The 19,298-nt window shown below is 36.1% G+C and overlaps 3 pseudogenes; all 3 read right to left on the bottom strand.

Annotated features, from left to right (window-relative positions):
* Nucleotides 1-1,848: 1,848 nt before the first annotated feature.
* LOC146904982 (uncharacterized) lies at nucleotides 1,849-4,511 on the bottom strand (annotated as a pseudogene).
* Nucleotides 4,512-7,951: 3,440 nt separating this feature from the next.
* On the bottom strand, nucleotides 7,952-8,872 carry LOC146904983 (polygalacturonase inhibitor 1-like; annotated as a pseudogene).
* Nucleotides 8,873-14,790: 5,918 nt separating this feature from the next.
* The window catches only part of LOC146904984 (uncharacterized), a 79,384-nt pseudogene continuing 74,876 nt past the window's right edge, over nucleotides 14,791-19,298 (bottom strand).

The following is a 19,298-nucleotide window of genomic DNA, read 5'->3' on the forward strand; positions in this document are numbered from 1 at the left end:
AATTACCTTTTATAGAACAAATCATAAATCTAACTATGTCGAGACGGATTTAGAGACGGAAATATTTTGAGACGGAAATTTCCGTCTCTAAATCCATCACAAAAACATTAATTATAATTTCCGTCTCTAAATGCTTTTTTCCGTCTCCAATTCCGTGTCCATTAGAGACAAAAATAATTCCGTCTCTAAATTCCGTCGGTATTTCAGCTTTTTCTAGTAGTGGATCGGGACTATCAGTGCTTCACTTTTCCCAACTTTCAGTTGGTGCCCACACTCGAGGCTTATTCTTGCTTGATAGAATACCTGGCCGGTCTGATGAAACCGCATTTCAAGAGTCTTTCGATCTCTTCTTTAATCTTTGATAAGATCTGTGGCGCAAACCTTCTAGGAATCTGCTTCACCGGTTTTTTATCTATTCGAATCGGCATTTTCAATTCTACCACCTTTCGATTTAAACCGGGCATTTCGTTGTAGTCCCACGCGAAACAATCTTTGTATTCCTTTAGAAGCACCACAATTCGCTCTTTGAATTCTTTAGGAATTTTGGCGCTAACATACGTTGGTCTCTTGGCGGAGCCATCTCCCAAATCTACTTCTTCGAGAGGATCCTGCGCCTTCATCTTAATAGTAGAACCCATAGGATCTTCTTCGAAACCCAAAGGTTCATCATCGTATATACAATCCAATTTTTGATCATTAATGAGGTCATCAGTAGCATCTTCTACCGTTGTTTCGATCACCTCTTTTTGCAATATCTCGGCCTCTTTAGCTGTATTTAATTGAGTTTCAGCCACGTAGGCCGTATTTTTGTCCCAAAAATTGGGCTTAATAATAGATTACTTTTCGATATCCCACCCAGTTGGTGAGACTGCATACTCTGTTGATCCTGGAGTGAGGTCATCAGTAACCTTCTTGTATGCTGAGGCCCTTGTTCTGAGCACATTTTCCTCCTCTAGGGGAGTCTCCTTATGATTCACCATTACGTAATCATGATCAATTAATTCTCTTTCCCAAATAAAACCAGAATCTAGATGAAGTTTCATGGAACACATTTCATCTTCTGAAACAACATATTTGGGACCCAAAGTAAGGACTGGAGGAATATTTGCCAGTTGTTTATCGAAATTCTTCTTTGCAATGCTATTCACTTCCGCCACGAAATAACTTTGATCAGCCTCGATGTTCTCTACTAGACCATCTTCTCTCCAAATGGCAATCCTTTGATGCACAGTAGAAGGTACTGCCCCCACACCATGTATCCATTCCCTGCCTAACAACACATTGAAGTTAGCCTTAGATGGGACTACCATGAACGTAGTTGTTCTTTTCACACTTCCAACTATCAAATCAACTTTGACAGCCCCAAGGGAATTTGCCAGTGGTCCCTTCATAGTTAGTGAGGACTATGTTATGCGGTTTCAAGTCAGAATCAACAATCCCAATTTTCCCTAAGAAGGATTGGGGTATCAAATAAATTGTGGCACCTCCATCCACCAATACTTTATTCACTCCCACGCCATTTATCTTGGCTTGGATAAATAAAGGTTTAAGGTGATGCATCATCGATACATCAGGCCTCTCGAACACTGCATGCTGATCCTCGACACAACCATTGTTCATAACATAATAGCATAATAGCTTGTGAATGGCCATTTCTTTAGTGAAATCACTTTCCACTTCGTTTACCTCGGAGCACACATCATATTCAACTAGCAGTACCGAAACAACATTACATACTATGTCGAGACTCGGGTCGGATTCAGAGAAATTTGAAGTCATTTCCTCATCCTCCTTTGGAATGTCTTTTTTCAAAGTTAGTAAAGGGGGAAATATTCTTTCAGTGGCTGGTCATTTGACCATTTCAAAAACAGTCTCCTGTTTTTCTTCCCTTTTCTCAACATTAGTGACATCTTTCAAAGCACTTGCCCTTTTCTGGCGTTGATACCTCCGCCATTGTGTTTTTGTCATGGGGTTCTTACCCTTGTAATTATTGCTGTAGGCATACTTGTTGGAATTCGATGTTTCCTGCTGATGAGACGTTGCGGCCACTCTTTTCACCCATTTCATTGGTGGGGCAGAGTAGCCAGATTTCTTGCCCCTGGAAAAGACCCAAATATCTGTTGGAATCTTCAAAGAAGGATTGAAAGTCTTCCTATGACTCTTGCCTGGGTTTTTCTCTGAGGCTTTCATCTTATAAGGAACCCATCGCTTGTTGAAACTGAATTTTGGCCGGTTATCAACCCATCCGCCTTTGCGTTTGGCTTGGGGTCGAAATCCCTCGACAGATTTTGCAACTTCTTTATCGAAAACTGTGCTGCATCTTGGGCAGAGCATGGCATGTGCATTGGAGATTTTGCATCTGTTGAGAAAATCTATTAAATCTTCTTCGGCCTTGGGATATGCCACTTTCATTTTTTCAGCAAATTGGTCTTCGGTAACCACTGCATTTTCAGATTGATGATCATCAGCAATCATCTCCTCGCCGGCTTGTAAATTTTCTTTTGATACAGGGGCCAAGGGTGGTGATTCAGTGCCAAATTCTTCTGATATATCCACCATGTTGATGGCAACCACATCAGCATACATTGAATCAACTTTCTTCAAAGGATCTGCGTCTATTTGCATTGACTGTTTGGTTTTATCTCCAAACTTCAACCTTCCCTCATCGAGAGCTTTTTGCACAGAGTCCCTGAAACGAGTACAACGAGATAAGTTATGGCCTAAGAACCCATGGAACTTACAAAATCCTCGTTTCTTCCTTTGTTCTAAAGGAGGTAGTTTCATGTTTTTTGGCACTAATATTATGCCATCTGCAACTAAGAGATCGAAGATCTCTTCACATTTAGAGAAATCAAAAGTATAAGTTTTAGGAGGGTATTTGTCATTTTTAGGCTCTTCGGGATTTTTCCCATTTGATGGCCTTAACAATTTACATGTATAAGGAGGTCCATCTTTTAATTCTGCCAGATTTATGTCATTCTCTTCGACAGTATCTGATCCCCAATCGAACTCGGGGTCACTGTCTCCTGCGTCTACATAGGCAACTTTTTCCCTTTAGGGAATTTGTTCGTCCGGGCTTTTTCAGCCTTAAACCTTTCGACTTGCCGGATTCTGTCTGCTAATTGTGCCATATCCCTAAGATATTGAGTGTCCAATTTCTTTCGAACGGAATAGTCTAGGCCACCAGCAGCCATTTCGACCAATTCACGTTCTGGTACTGAAGTGAAACACCTGGCCTTGAGAAGACGAAATCTGTTCAGATAATCATCGATCGATTCATGCGTCCTTCATCGAATGTTAGCCAGTTCTTTCAAGCTAATTTTAGATTGGCCCATGTAGAATTGTTCATGGAAAGCTTTTTCCAATTGATTCCAACTAAAAATGGAATGTGGAGGCAATGTAGTGAACCAAGTGAAGACATTTTTCGTCAAAGAACTTGGAAAATATTTCAACTTTAAATTTTCATTATTTGCCATTTCACCCGCCTCCATAAGGTATCGACCAATGTGTTCGACCGTCGATTCATTGGTTTCCCCAGCAAACTTAGTAAATTTGGGGACTTTCCAATTCCTTGGTAATTCAGTTTCCAAAACATATTCAGACAAATCCGACACGAAATTGGGCCTATGTAAACCCATATTAAAACCATTTTGGGCTAACAAAGCCTCGACAACATTCGCTATGTTATTATGGCCCTCATAATTGTTTCGACGGGCTTGCATGACCACTTGGTCCGCATCTTGGTGTCTATTTACCAATATTGGTACCCTTTCGAGCTCTTCCATAATCTGTGCATGTGCCCTTGGCGGTTGCATTTGATTTTCAGGCACCTGGGTGTTTTCACTAACCGCAGGGAGTTCTGCTGACCCAACATTTAGATTTCGAGTTACTGGTGTACTTCGCGCCACAGGGGCACCGAAGAAATCGGCGATTCGCTCCATTTGAACGGACAACGCTTGGTAACTGTTGTTAGTATCTCGAATTACAGGATTAATTACCGCACCCATTTGTTGCGTTACTAGATTGGCCATTTCGTGATTGGCCTCATCCATCTGTTGCCTTAGGGCCATCATAGAGGCATTAGTTAAAGTTTGTTGAGGCGTTGCAAAAGGAACGCTCACCCCAGGAGTAAACAATTGGGGCATTGGTACGTTTAAACTCTCTGAGAACGAAGACGGGTTCGTATGTAGGCCTTGCATTAAAGAAGTTGGCATGCCATATGGCATATTTCGACGACTTGTTCCAAGATTAAAAAACGCTGGAATATCCTGCGTAGTTTGGCCAGAAGCAGTCGATCCTAGCGGCATGGCCTGAGTTGTTTGAGCGGGTGTCGTGATCGCTGGAATGGTCTGAGATGTTGGCATGGCCATCGTCGATCCGACAGTTAGCGGCGTGGTACTACTTGGGATTGTCTGCGTACCACCAGATGATGTGGGAGGGTTGGTTGCTGTTCCTAATGCACTAGCGGCGTTCGATGCCGCTGTATTTGGAATGGGAGGAGGACGTACCATTTTAGGAAGTTGTTTTTTACTCCTTAAGAGCATGCACAACGCAAACCAATTATATTAACCGAACAAATTTCACTAAGAAATTTATCACAAAGGCACAAAAAGGTCCCACCGGGCGTGCCAATTTGTTTACACTGATTTTTGGTAAACAACCGCTGGTTTAAAAATAGTTACTTGCAAGATCAACCAGTAAATCTTAGGAGCATATTTGTGCTTTTGTGTATTTTCAAGAAATGTAATGTTCTAAAAAAGTTAAATAAACAAAGAAAATGAAAGCAATCGAACTCAACCCAGTTGAATTCAATCGAATTTTGTTAAGCAAAGAACAAAGAAATCGTTCAAAATGAACAAGTAAAATGAAAAGACATTTAAGAAAAAGAACTTAAATTGCATTGATTGAATGTAAATTGGTACACAGATTCATACATTGCAACTTGTGACTCGTTTCTCGCTTCCATACGGATAATTTGAGTATAAGTTTTGTATGATTGAATTGCGACCACTTTTCCTTAGGAAAAACTACTATTTATACAAATAGGGATAACTAACTAAATTCGAATTTCAAACCTACAACGAAATAAAACTAACAAGCCTTATCCATCTAATTTGAATTTCGAACGCGCCTTTACAAAATGGTTGTTGCTTGTCCTTATCTGAAAACGATAACTGCTCCTCGATAGGTTTTCGTTTGTCGAACTGGAACACATGCTCCCAGCAAGTCTAACTTCGATAAACTTGAGAACAATTCTTCATTTCTACGATGATAAGGTCAACTCTCCTTTGACTGCATTTAATACCGTACTAAATGATAGTCTTAAAAAATATAGGCTAACAATTGGAAAATACATTATTAATCTATTTAGTAAACACTCAATTATGGATAAAATTGGTTTCTTGAAATGCATTTTGTCCAAATTTTCTAATAGCTATCGTCAATTTTTATCCTTTGTTGTTGCTTTAATTTACATTTCGTATAAGTAAAAATTATTGTGATTTTTGTCTTGTATTGGTTAATTTACATATTAATTTTCTTTTCGGTCTCTACAATACTTGCAATTTTTAAGTTAAGTTCATAAAATTTTGTTTAATTTTAGTCCTTAATTTTTTGTTATAGAAATTAAATACAAGACTAAAAACATTTTTTTTGTGAAATTTAAAAAAATCGAGACAAAAATTGCATAAAATGTCTGTAACGACTAAACCTTAAAAGTTATAATCTATGAGACTAAAAACATATTTTATCTTTAAATTTAATATGTTGGTTTTAAATTTTTTTCTTTATAGCTGGCCCCTGCGTAAACTTTTTGCTAGCTTCGCCGCTGTTTGGGTCAGAAATTGAGTTTGTTGATGTGAATTATTTCATGCAGTGCGATGGTGGAAGATAGTCACATAAGTGGAGGTGAATAAGGGTGGTTGAAGATATATAGTGTACAAAAATTATAGTTAATGTTAAGAGTCTATGATAATTTAGTGTTCCTTAATTGATCTAAGCATTGTTGTCAAAATTCCGACTTAAATCTTAAAATCCATGATGTTGTGACTTTTTTCACCTTTAACGACTCAAATCAACAGTAGAATCCTAAAATATACAAAATTCATCGATTTTACGACTTCTTAAAAACTAAGTCATTGATGACTATATATCATTTATAACATATATTAGGAAAATGCTATTTCTCTAGAAAAATAGCATCAAGAATTTTTCAAGACACAGCTGGCAAGTTTTAATTGGATGATTTATTTGTTCATTTCCTATTTTTCAGTCACACCTCCTTGAATTATGACAAATAGTGCATTGTGACTGTCTGCTCTTTATTCTTGGAGAATTCTTGATGTTATTTTTCTAGAGATATAGCATTGCTCATATTTAGTATTATTATTTTTGGTAAAATCCATCAATTTTGATTGCGATTTTACGATTGTCGATTTTGCTTTTCTCTTTTTGAAGTAAAATCCCGATTTTGACAACTTAAATCTAAGGGTTAAAAGCAATTTTTCATAGTGAGAAACTCTTTACGTAGGGAGGTATTCTTCCAAACACTATTTCTTTGGTCCTGTGATCATATTATAATTTCTCCTCATCAAGTACGTAGGGTTGCCAAATTACTGACGTGCATGGACCCGAAAAAATTGACCATTCCCTAATGTGGTGCATGCGATCTGTTGTCGAAAACACCTCCACGATGTGGACCTGTTTATAACCAAGTCCTTAAATGTTTGACTAAAAACAGGTTAAAGTGGGGATGGCCCAACTAAAAGACACTATTAAAGACATGTGAATGTGATTCTTTTTCTGGTACTTAAAATAATCGTCAGTCTCACAATCTAAGTATTTATTTGACTTTATTTTTGTCTTTAAATATAAACTATTTTTTAAATTATTAAATGTATTTATTATTTTTTTCCTAAACATACCACTAATTAATACTACTAACTTATCTTGAAATATGAAAAGCACAACACCTTCTTGGTCCCATGCACTACCCATTCCTATCGGTCGTTTAAGGATAATGATTATTAGTATGAATCACAATTAAACGAAAATGGACAATTTATCGTAGACAATAGCACTTCTCTCATTTTTATTTTAAAGGTCATTATTTTTTATAAGGGATCAAAATCGCTAGATTGTGATAATTAGAGGGTCAAAACTGCAATTAAACCTTAAAATAAACAAAAAAAAAAAGTGACATACTAATGCAAAAGAGAAAATAACACGTTTACTTTCATGATCGCATATTTGTATCAACTTTGTAGATACTGATCGACATCTCGCAACTCGTCTCTGCTGTTACGTTGCTGTCTTCCTTGTCTTCATTTCTGCCATTGTTGTTGTCTTCAAAGATGCCAAACAGAGAATCACCATACAACCACACTAACCTCATTCATGTATATGAACTTTGCAGCAAGCAAGTTTCACTTGGTGTAAAGATTCAAATCATCAAATCACACTTGATTTTTTAATATAAAAAGTAAACATGCATTTGCGGGATTGCATTACTCCCCATGCAGATCATTCGCGGGATTCACACGACAGTTGTGTCGTGTATTTCATCATTTTTCTGTGTGGTAATATAATCTCATAACTACATAAAATAAAATTAAATACTGTAGTTCTGGAATTCTTATAGTCAAATTAGAAATTAAAATGCTGTCTTGGGCATAACTAAGTGAATTCTAGACTTTGAGGTCATGCATGATGTCCACAAATACTAAACAAACACTTCTTGTCTTAGCCAGTTACAAGTTAGTACGTCCAATATTTACTATACCATTTTCATTCGGGTGAAATCGTTTTATTTCTCATTGTCAACTTAAATAATACCAAGTCTTAGATACCATGTATTTTAATCTTAGATATAAAAATGTGCCTAATATTATTAATTTTGGAAATTTAGAAAGTTTGAGAAAATAAATAATTTTCTATAACGTATAAAAACATATAGTAGACAATTATATCATAATTGATTAGACAATTATATTTTCATTACGGAGGATGCATTCACTATGTATGAATACTGAACAGATAACATTATTTTAAGGAAATAAAATTGTCACATAATGACTCAATTATACTCCTTTTATTTACTTGATAGTAGGCCTCACTTGCAAGGTGCTAAAGGAGCACCACAAAGGCATTTATTATGCTCAAACACATTCTTCTTAAACTTCTTCAACCCAGCAGGAATGGCACCACACAGCTGGTTAAAGCTAACATTAAACTGCGAAAGAGACTGTAGGTTGCCGAGCGACACCGGAATAGCACCGGATAATTTGTTGTTAGACAAATCAATCTCCTTTAGGCGCTTCAACTTGCCTAGAAAGGAGGGATGGGCCCACTAAGGCTGTTGGAGCCAAGATCAAGATTTTGTAGTCTTTGGAGTTTGCTGAAAGAGTTAGGGATAAGCCCAGTTACTTTCGGCATTTCGGCCAATGAGAGCATGCTAAGATATGGGAGGTTGCCAAACTCCGCTGGGAGCGTACCGGAAAGACCCCAGCCACGGCTGATGGTGACAACGGTGACTCGGCCTGGATACGGTTTGCCGCAACCGACAAAGTTCCAGTCACAGCATTCTGTATTGTTGTCCCAGTCGTCGAAGCGGCCTTTGGGGCCACCGAAATGGTCTCTGATTTTGAGGAGGGTGGCTTTGTCGTCGGCGTTGCAGAAGAAGTCATCACTTGCGTTTGATTTCGAGAAGTAGGTGGAAGAAAGGAAGAGGAGTGTTAGGTGGAGTAGGAGAAACATGTTTGGAGGAGACTTCATCTTAATTTTGGAGTTTTTTTTTTAAGTTGAAAAAATAAGAAGAGGTGGTTTGAGTTTGGGTTGAGAGAGTTCTCAAGTTTAGGTGACAAGAATGATTTTCAGAGTGTGGCTATTTATAAAATTTGCAAGCATCCGGATAGTTGTTTTAGTAAAGTAAAAGAGGCTATCGTAATTTTTGGTTAAATTGCATTTTTCGTCCCTTAACTATTTAGGTAGTATCGTTTTGGTCTTTTAAGTAAAATTTGTTTTATTTTGATCCCTTAACTTCTCTCTGTTACACATTTTGATCTTTTCCGTTAGTTTTAATTCATAAACGTTAGGTTTTCTTCATTTTCTTCTAGAATTTTTTTGGGATTCTTGTTGTTGAAGGTTGATGGAGATGATATGAAGATGAAAAAGAGGAGAAGAAGATGAAGAAAACCTAACGTTTTTGAATTAAAACTAACGAAAATGATCAAAACGTGTAGCGAAGAGAAGTTAAGGGACCAAAATAAATCGAATTTTAATTAAGGGACCAAACCGATACTACCTAAATAGTTAAGGGACTAAAAATGCAATTTAGCCTATATTTTTCGATTTTAAAAAAAAAAAAAGGAAAAGAGGCTATAATAATGAAATAAGACCCTTTGGGATATCTATGATATTATTTTAGAAAAAACAATTATATTTATTCACCTTTTTTTTTTTTGACAAAATATTTATTCACCTTTTATTTTTTATATATACATTTTATTTTGCTATACACTTTCAATGAATATTCGGTGGACACGTTTTTTAAAGGGAAATATTTGGTGTACACTAATAGGACTGTTTATCAATCTCAAATTTATTTTGCTTATTTCATCCAAGTTTCTTCATCATTATATATTCACCTGAGTTTGGATTTTTACAGAAGGTGTGGGTGAATTATGAATAGTTTTGGCTCATTGTATCTTATGCTTCTCTGTTTGTATAATTTTGGAGGTAATTAGTTTCAAATGTATAGGTTGCTGGAATGGTTGTAACTTGTAAGTGGAGTTTGACTGATTGGTGAATCAAACATTCTCATTCAGCATTGTAATCCCTTTTGATGGTACCTATCATCTTAATAAAATCTTGTTTGGCTCTTAAAAAAGTTAATAGTTTAATTGATGGGGTAGTTGCTAGCAACTGAATTCGATTTAATATAGGAAAAGTAATAAAGTCACATGTTTCCTTCTAAAAACAATTCGAACATTCATATAAGTCCACTTATAATTCGAGTTAAAATCATCTTCATTTAGACTCTTATTCATTTCTATTATTTGGTATATAAAAATACAATAAAATTTAAAAATAATTAATGATGATCAATTCAACTTACAATTCCACCCACATGTGATCTTTTATTATTTTGTATAGATTTTAAGATTTTTCCCTTAATTAAGTAGGGTCTCCAAATTATATACCCACGTGCATGGAGTATGGACCCGAAAAAATTAACTCCATTCAACGATGTGACGCAAGCGATCTGTACTCTTACGTGCATGCATGTCTTAAATAATGAGTTGTGCTTTTCTGGTCCCTCAATTGCTTATCATTTATGAAAAATGTTCCTAACGTCCATGCCGTAAATGATGATTGTGCTTTTTTTTTTTTTGAAGGAGATTGTGCTTTTTTTGTCCTTCAAATATTGTTCTTTATAATAAAAAATGTCATTCGAAAATTATCTACGGAAGAACTTAAAACTATTAAGAATGTATTTTCAAAATTATCTACGGAATGAATTTCGCAGTTTTTTTTTTACAAAAAATAACACGTCTTTGAAAGGATTGACTGAAAATACGTTATTGTGGCGGTGGCCAATTATAATACTTTGTGTGTGTTTGGCATAGAGTTTGAAATCTGCGGCAACTAAAAAAATCGCATCCCAATGCATTTTTTGGCCGTGGAACGAAAAGCTTAGAATTCTAGCATCACTCTAGACGTCCGTTTTGCCTTTCCCGCCACTAAGAGCATCTCCAATGGGGGGTCCTTACTTAACAAGGACCACTCCCCGTTAAGGACCCTCCATTGGAGGAAGAAAAATCGAGTCCCCGTTAAGGAACGGGCAACTATATAAGGACCCTCTCTCTCTTGAGTAACTAACGGATCCTACGTTTAAAAAAGTAATAAAATGTGTACTAATTGGTCCCACTTGCATAAAGAAGTAATAAAATGTGTACTACTTGGTCCCACTTGCATAATAAAGTAATAAAATGTGTACTACTTGGTCCCACTTGTAAAAATGAGTAATAGATAAATTATTTTTGTTTAATATGTAAAGATAGTGGGACATATTTAAGTACTTTTCATTGGAGTTCTTATTAGTGTATTACCATTGGAGTCATTGAGTCCTTAATAGGTACTTTTATTAAAAAATTATAAATAAGTGATGTGTCACGTGGGGTCCATTTAAGGAGTCATTGTTAGGGAACTACCATTGTAGATGCTCTAAACCAACCAAACACTTTGTTGAAGACATGTGATCTTTTTCCTGCTCAATTCCACGCAATTTTCACCTCTAATTGTGAAAAGTGAAGGTACAATTCTAATAATATTAATGTATAGTGTCCTTTTCAATGATAGTGTTGATAAGTACATCTCTTACAATACTACTTTTTCCTTAGGCTTAAATATGGAAACGGTCCCTCCAAATATCTGACGTTTTGGTTTTAGTCCCTGTAAAAATATTTTTTTGGTTTTAGTCCCTGCAAATATGAAATATTTGGTTTTGGTCCTTGGTATTTTGTTTTAATCCTTGTAAAATCATTTCATATTGAAATCGGTCCCTATAATATTCATTTTAGTCCTCATTTTGAGGGACTAAAATCAAATATTCTACATATTACAAGGACCAAATCCAATATGAATCAATTTTACAAGGACTAAAACAAAATACCAAGGTACCAAAACCAAATTTTTTATATTTGCAGGGACTAAAACCAAAAAAATATTTTTACAGGGACTAAAACCAAAATGTCAGATATTTGTAGGGACTATTTTCATATTTAAGCCTTTTCCTTATCTTGAAATGTGTAGTAAATGCTTTCCCTCACCATGCTTTTCTCACCACAAAAAAAAAAATCAGAAATGCTTTTAACCAATACTATTTGATTGAGGTTTTTTTTTTTTAATTTATATTCCTATGTGTGAATATCCCCAAGACCATCTAGAATATAATGTTGTTGTGTATTGATGTACGTATTACTAGTGGGTTGCACCCGTGCGTTCGCACGGGATAAATTCGCTAATCAACCGACTAATAAAAAGCAAGTTATCACGCAACCATACGAATCACACAACATCCAAATCAATACATCAACAAAACAAACAGATCAAATCACACAGTGGATCAGGGTCATTTGTACAATACAAACGACCAAGGCAACACTTAAATTACAACTAAATCATTGAACATACTATACATTAAACCACACCCACAAATAAATGGAAAGCATAACATATGTCAGTTAGACAATTGGACATCGCTCAACTTGAACACATACGAAATTAGACAGCTGGACAACGCTCGACTCGAACGCATACCCGATCGACAGGATTTGGTACAGTCAAATGGATCTTATCCCCAGGATTCAATCTCAAACTCCTAGCAAAGTCATACCAGCCAACAGTCATACACGTCTCAACAAACCCAAATGGATGAGCATTTGTCTCCAGAGTACATTTCACCAAATCATCAGAACGAACCTCAAAAACATGAACATGATGAAGACTTGCGAAGGAGAACTTCCGAACAACATCCTGTGGAAAATGCTACAGAAATTTGACGAATACAACATATAAATAGCAGGACAACACAAAAATTAAAACAACATATAAATAGCAGGACACCACAAAAATTAAAATAAAAATTTGGAGATTAACCCACCATGGCATCTTCTCCCTGGGCAATCGAAGCAGTTACTTTCACAACCCATTTATATAAACCAAAATACTCATCATCAGGATAATAAGTAGAAACATGGTCATCATCAGAACAATTGACATAAGCACCGTTACCATTGCCAATCTTCAAACGCGACTTGAAGGACACATGGATGTCGTCCTCCTTATCGACAACATGCATTGGATTCGTCACATAAGAGCTTAATGAATCAAAATCAGGATAACCCTGCTCAAACCTGCTTGCGTAGTAGTCATTAAAGCTGCAAAAAAACAGTTGAAAGGTTTTTAATAAGGATCTGGTAAATAAACACCAGTTTCCAACGTTAATTAACCACCATGATAAAATCTTAAAAAATTTAAATTAAACGAAAATCATTGTCAATATTAAAAAAAATTGCGTCTTTCCAATGCATCTCCAATTCAAAACCAATCGAACAATTTTCGTTGAGAGGAAAAGAACACAAACACGGTTGAATAGTCAATTTAAGAAAAAGCTCCACTATTCATAGAACCTTCTCAATCTTCTACAACATTCATTTAAATTGATGTGAATTTCTTATTTTTACACAATTGATAAGAATAAAAAATAAAAAGTTATATTGTAAAACACACTTACGCAGTCTCAAAATCAAAGCTTTCCAAGTGAGGATGATAACGATTCATTGAAAACCCACAATAATCCACTATTTGGTTCAACGGCAGACAAAGAAATAAGAATTGGAGAACCCTGTATCAGAGAGAAAGGGAGAAACGAAGACTCCCTCACCTGCTTAGACAGCAAGAACAGAAAAGGGGGACTACAAACACCAGCTCGTTAGACTAAAAAGCTGGCCCAAATGCATAACCCGACCAAAGAAGACTCGGTGACTTGAGTGTAAGGATTTCACATGCCCACACTACAAAATAGGCATACGACTATAGTGGACAGGCCCATAGAACAAAAACACTCTAAATAAAAATACAAATTCAAGTAGTGAGCAAGACACTACATATAAAACATATCAAATTACTATGGAAATGCAATTTAAAATTCAGAGAGTTAGATTTTCAAAGGGCTTACCAACTAATTTGTTTAAAAAAATCTAATACAATTCAAATTTTTTTTTTCTACTAACAAAAGGTAATAATCAAGGTAAATCCTAGCAATTGAAAAATGATCAACAAAAACAATGCAACATAAACGATTCCTATCTCTTCAATGTTAACAATAACAAAAGGTAACCATATAATAATATGTAGAATTATGCAAAGAAGCAAAGACTTAGACATCCCAAATATATATAACTAAAATTTGAAAAAATTACATAAAAAAAAGAAAAGCGAAGATGGGGTACAAATAGAAAAAATCCTACACCCTGGACATTGTTACCGTTACCGTTGAAATTACTATTCACGACCGTTGGAAGTGTTTCAACCACTAATCAAACTCCGTACGATTCCTATACAAAACCTTAAAAAAATTTAAAATTATAACAGGAAGTTGGAAAATAAATAATTAGGAATACAACTCAGGATAAATTCACGCAGTGAAACACGACGTCGCTTGTTGACTGACGTGGTAGTGGTCAATGAGTTCAACTCAATATTCTCTTGGTACTGATCTTCACCAAATGGAAATAACAACGGGTATTGCAATGGAATGTACTTTGCATGTGTCTCGTGTATCCTCTGAAGATTTCCATCCCTCTCACGAACAACAATGTCTCTACCATCCTCTGAGCTATCAAAATCTCCGACTATGAGAGCAGCTACCTCACCAATTTCAGGGACATTGTACGTCCTTGGATCATACTGTCTATTAAGAAATAAAAGCAAACGAACTGGGACATCATGATTCGATTGTCGAAAGTCACGAACCATTCTAAAGAACTTCACCAATGTATTGCCTTGATCCATTACATTTAATATGTCATTTATAAGTGTCAAATCCAATGATTGCTCATTGGGAATGGAACTGATAAAGATTTTAGGTATATGTTAGTACATTAAACAACTGCTACACCATTCGCACATAACATACTCTACAAACATACAACTAACAAAAATATATAATGAAAAATTATACCTGAAATGGGATAATTGATTTGAAACTTCGTTCGCAATATCATATATTTATAGTTGCGCAAATTTCGGTCGGCCACCATCATCGGGAACCAAGCTACCAATGCGATGGTAATTCTGACCCGATATAACAAATTGAGGCGGACCACGGCCATCGCTCCCACTAAACTCAATTTTTCCACCAAGTGAAGTGAAAGCAAACATATTAGTGTACGACCTAGCATTCGATACAAAATGGCTACTACGTGGGTCGAGCCCCATGAAAAGATTGCGAATTAGCGTCGGTGGTTCAAGCATGTATGGAATGATGATCTTCCCTTTCATACAACACATTGAAATTTTGGCGAAAGTATGGTTTGAATATTTTTCAGCTCTCTCAACGTACCACACCATTGCACCACACTCTTGACACATGGTATCAGTGTCACCTATATCGGAGTACTCTGTAAAAAAGTATACCACGGAATTTACGAATATCAGCTAGCATTACATGACCAAAAAGACGATAGTTAATAACTTAAATAAAACAAAAAAAAAATTGTACATAGATGAAAATAAAAAACCAAAATCGATATAATCGAATACCTTGGCTTTCACAAGATGCAAACATACTCAAGTTACTGGCCTGTTTAAAAACATTAGCAAAATTGTCGATACGCACCGAGGAAACACCACCTAATAACCCAAACATTCGACCAAAGCAATCAAATAAAAATTCGTTGAGAATAAATAAAACATAATATACACAAAACGAAAAACAACCGACATCACACATACACAGATACAATGCTCTCCTACCGGCCCTCCTCAACCTCAAAACCTCCCTTCACACACATCTCCTGATCCTGGAAGCATCCACACGACTGACTGAATCACAACTATCCATCAATAAAACAAAAAGAACTCGTGTATCTAGATGAAAAGGATACTGAAAAGAACATAACATTCCGAGTCTTTTATAACCATCAAGAGCAATAGAGTGGCTAATATACAAATGCAATAATGCAGAAACAATAATTCAACATTAACACATGGTCCACCAATAATACACAACATGGGACCATCAAATTTAGTTTTACTACCCTACAAAACTACAACAATCAGATTCACACAACACGTCAAACATTCAATTATTCACCCCCACATGTAAATGATTTCTGCAGGATGAGTTCAAACTACACAAAAAACAAAATTCACTTTTACAAATAAAGCCAAAAGAACAATCAGCGTGCACCATTAAGAAGGACATAACTATATTAACCCATATACATGTACACAATGCAAGACAAATCTATAATACAAATTTAAAATACACGTGCTATCTGATAGAGCCAAACCGCAAGCGCACGGCCTATCGAAGTAATAGTAGTAAGTAGAGTATCGTTCCGCTAGGGAGTTGGTCAATTTAATTAACTTTTAATGAATGATTAGAGAAGAGAAAGCTGATTAGAAAGGGTTTGATTGCTGAAGGTAAAAACAATAATAATAAAGGGGCCTTAGGATCATTGGTTCATCTTAATAACTAATCCTTCACTAGACAAAACCTAAACTTCTAATTTCATGGTTTACACACTAACTTCTAAAGACCGGTTTCCCTTAGCCCCTCACCTTTCCGATGAAAGTCCAGTGAGAGTTTACTTCTAGCAACCAAGCCTATTTCACTGACATGATTACTAGAAGATGCATAGAGGATTGAAACTACTCTTTGTCTCAATAGTTGCAAAGACTATTTCACTGTTTTGCAACTATTGTCTAGATTCACTTGTTCCAACATCAAGACTCCGCTCTCGCTTTATGAATTGATGTTTGGGATGATGGATTAACGATTATCAAACCCTCCGCTTTCGCTTCCACAGTTTGATAATTGTTAATCCACGTTAAGACGGTGAATCTAGATTAGAAATTAGGGTTACATAGAAATTAGGGTTTAGACATGTTTTGTTTAGGATTGAGTCATTAGACTCCCCAATAATCCTAAGACTAAGAAGTCTACTCACTCATGTTCATCGTAGACATGGAGGAAGAAGAGAGAAATACGGTAAAATAAATTGCAAAGAAAGTAAAAGAGAAATAAAAGACTTTTATTAAAATTGCAATTGAAATAAACAAAGTAAAGGATGATCGTTTATGGTGGAGAGCTACTCTATTTATAGCTTTACATTCGACTTAGAAACTAAGCAACTAAAAGGATAAAACGGTAAAGCTGCAACAGGGTAACTTGGCCTTGAAGAAAAAGCAGCAAAAGTGGTTCTGGGGACGGGCACGGCCGTGCCACATGTTGGCACGGGCCGTGCCAAGCTTCTGGTAAGGGGAAATGTATTTTTGCCCCGTATCTTCGTATTCTTGCGCTGTATTTTGCTCCAGTCCTCTTTCTTTTGCTCCAAGGCACCTTCCACCATATATTTATTCCTAAAATAAAATAAAAGACAATTTGAAGTAAAATATTCTAAACTAAAATAAAATGCAATAAAATAAAATCAAATCTAAAATAAAACTAAACTAAATAAGGCAATAAATAATACTATCTATGACTCATCACTATCATACACGTACTTTACAATTCTCAATGACATATTGGTGATGGAAAAAATAAACATTGGAATTAATTCTCGTATATTGTCCTAAAACCACTCTGGCGCGGACACTTGGGTGAACTTCATGTGAAGACTGCAAGACTGTATCACACCAAGCATCAAAACGTTGGCAAACAACAGGTCTTTTTATACCATATACCACAACCAACATCCTTGTAATATACCCTGCGCAGTATACCCCAATTCTGTTTTAACAGGATACAACCCAGAGCAAAAAATATACAAATTCAATCAAACAGATACAAATACATGTTTAAGAGCTAAACCCACTCCAAAGATCTTCATGGAAGTCAGGAAGTTTAAAAAATGTCATCCATTGATGGATTTTAAATTACTTATGAAATTTGCAACCAACAAATGATAGCATTAATAATAGAAGTATCCAAGTTAACTGAGACCGCAATTTAAATATACACCACACGTTCAACAAAACATATACTTAACAACGTAACATTTAAACTTACACTAACATTTCAACTTACATAAAAGCCTTACAATGGATAAAAAAACCACAAATACACACTAAGCCACCATTTCGGAAACCTAGTGCATCTACTACATGACTAATTCATTTCAACCTTATACAATAGATACTACCAAAATAAAAGGGCGCGATCATCAACCTATTACATACTTCGAACACTTATATCACAAGTCCACCACTTGAATACATACAGCAAGTCTTACAGTCCATACCAACGAAACAAACTATCATACACACATAAAGGATAGGGGGTGAGGTAAGATGCACAGTGAAACCATTATTATACATCATTTTACATCCAAATTGAGCAACCTTCTCCCTAGACCCCAGATGTACCGGCAGAAAGATCATCAAACATGCCCAACAACTTGCGCCTTGCCATAAGTCTTTTAGATTTCCGGCACTCAGAAACACCACCATCTGGACCAGCAGATGAACATATCTTCCAACGACCATGCCTCCTGTATACAATACTAACGGAGGGCTGGCATGCTTAATAACCGGTGGCAGACGTGAAGCTATCAACGGTGCAGAGGCTATTTCCTCAAACGATGGTTGAAACATTGACTGAAACATAGCACAACACAACACCAGCAAACCGTTTTTAACTTGTCACCAAAAGGTTAAACTCGCACAAACCTTGGTTGGGGTATAAGCACTCCCTTCACCGTAGTAAGATCTGATAACAGATTCATCGTCCGAAACCCTGAACACATCAAAAGCACAACCTGGAAACAACTTTGCAGCTGGGTTCTTTTTTACCGAAAACATAAACCTTTTTCCACACAATTTCTCAAGCTAAAAACGGGTCAATGGCAATTTTCGTTCCTGTTTCAAATTATAAGATTACAATAACAAAATGGGAATAATATAACACATTCACAGCGTTCAAATACACAATCCTCACCACAAAGGACACCTTCAATGTTGAGATGCCAAGGAGAATATGATCAAATGTCTGAAACCTAGCAACACCAGTAGCATCCTCAACAGATACTTCAAACCTAAACCTAAATGAAAAAAGTATAGAAATTCAGATACATTTAAATTCCAGCACAAACATATTAAATGTGTTAATGCAACAACAAATACATCAGCTACACGACCTACTTCGGTGTCACATTGAAGGAGGTGGTGTGACAAACATCACACAGGTAAAATTCGAACTCATTGGTCATGAAACTATTGCATCCACAGACTGGATAAAACCACTGGTCCACTCTAACGAACCCATCATTACGTGCATAAATAACAAAATAACCACCTTCAGACGTCTCCATCAAATCCCCTATAGACTTCTTACGATACATCTTGTTAAAAGAAAGTGAAACATCCTCGCGCATCCTCATGTTTGGATTGAGTTTCATGATAGGGGGTTAGATACCGCGTTCATCAGCCTATGTGACAACACACAACATTCACCAAAATATACACCAATATTTACACACACACACACACACACACACACACACACACTAATA

The sequence above is a fragment of the Medicago sativa genome, chromosome 7, assembly GCF_051527215.1.
Source record: "Medicago sativa cultivar Bolivia chromosome 7, Bolivia_mono, whole genome shotgun sequence".
NCBI lineage: Eukaryota > Viridiplantae > Streptophyta > Magnoliopsida > Fabales > Fabaceae > Medicago > Medicago sativa.